The following is a 660-nucleotide window of genomic DNA, read 5'->3' on the forward strand; positions in this document are numbered from 1 at the left end:
AATTAATTAATAATTTTCAACTAATGTTAATTACAATTAATTAATATTAGTAATAACTAATATGTATTTATAATTAATAGTACTAAATAATGATTACTATTAATAAGGGTAATAACTGGAAAAACGACAATAAACTCTTAAAACACTATTCCAAATACTATTTCAATATGTTAGTTTATATTCATCCAAACATGTATTTAAAAAAAATAAAGCAGCTTATATTTGTCAAACAATGTCTTAATAACCATACCTTATCAAAAGTATATAAATTACTGAGTTAACTACAAACTTTGTCCCTTTGGTTTGTCGAAAATAACTTTTTCGTCCTTATACTTTTGAAATTACAAGATGACTATCATTGTTTGTAAAAACATCCGAATTTGATCCCTCACCGTAACGGTCGTTAAAAAATTTCGTTAAATAAGAGGCATTTTTGCTCTCTTATCGATTTTTTGTTTTTTACCCAATCAAAAACCACATAGACCAAAATCATAAAATATATTTTGATTAGGTAAAAGACAAAAAAATCGATAAAACAACAAAAATGCCTCTTATTTAACGAGACTTTTTACGGCCATTAGATGATTAGCTAAAGAGAGGTACCAGATCCGAAAGTTTTGACAAACTGTAATGGTCATCTTCTAATTTGAAATTATAGGA

Source organism: Cynara cardunculus (assembly GCF_001531365.2).
Source record: "Cynara cardunculus var. scolymus isolate 2C chromosome LG 13, CcrdV1, whole genome shotgun sequence".
NCBI classification, from domain to species: domain Eukaryota; kingdom Viridiplantae; phylum Streptophyta; class Magnoliopsida; order Asterales; family Asteraceae; genus Cynara; species Cynara cardunculus.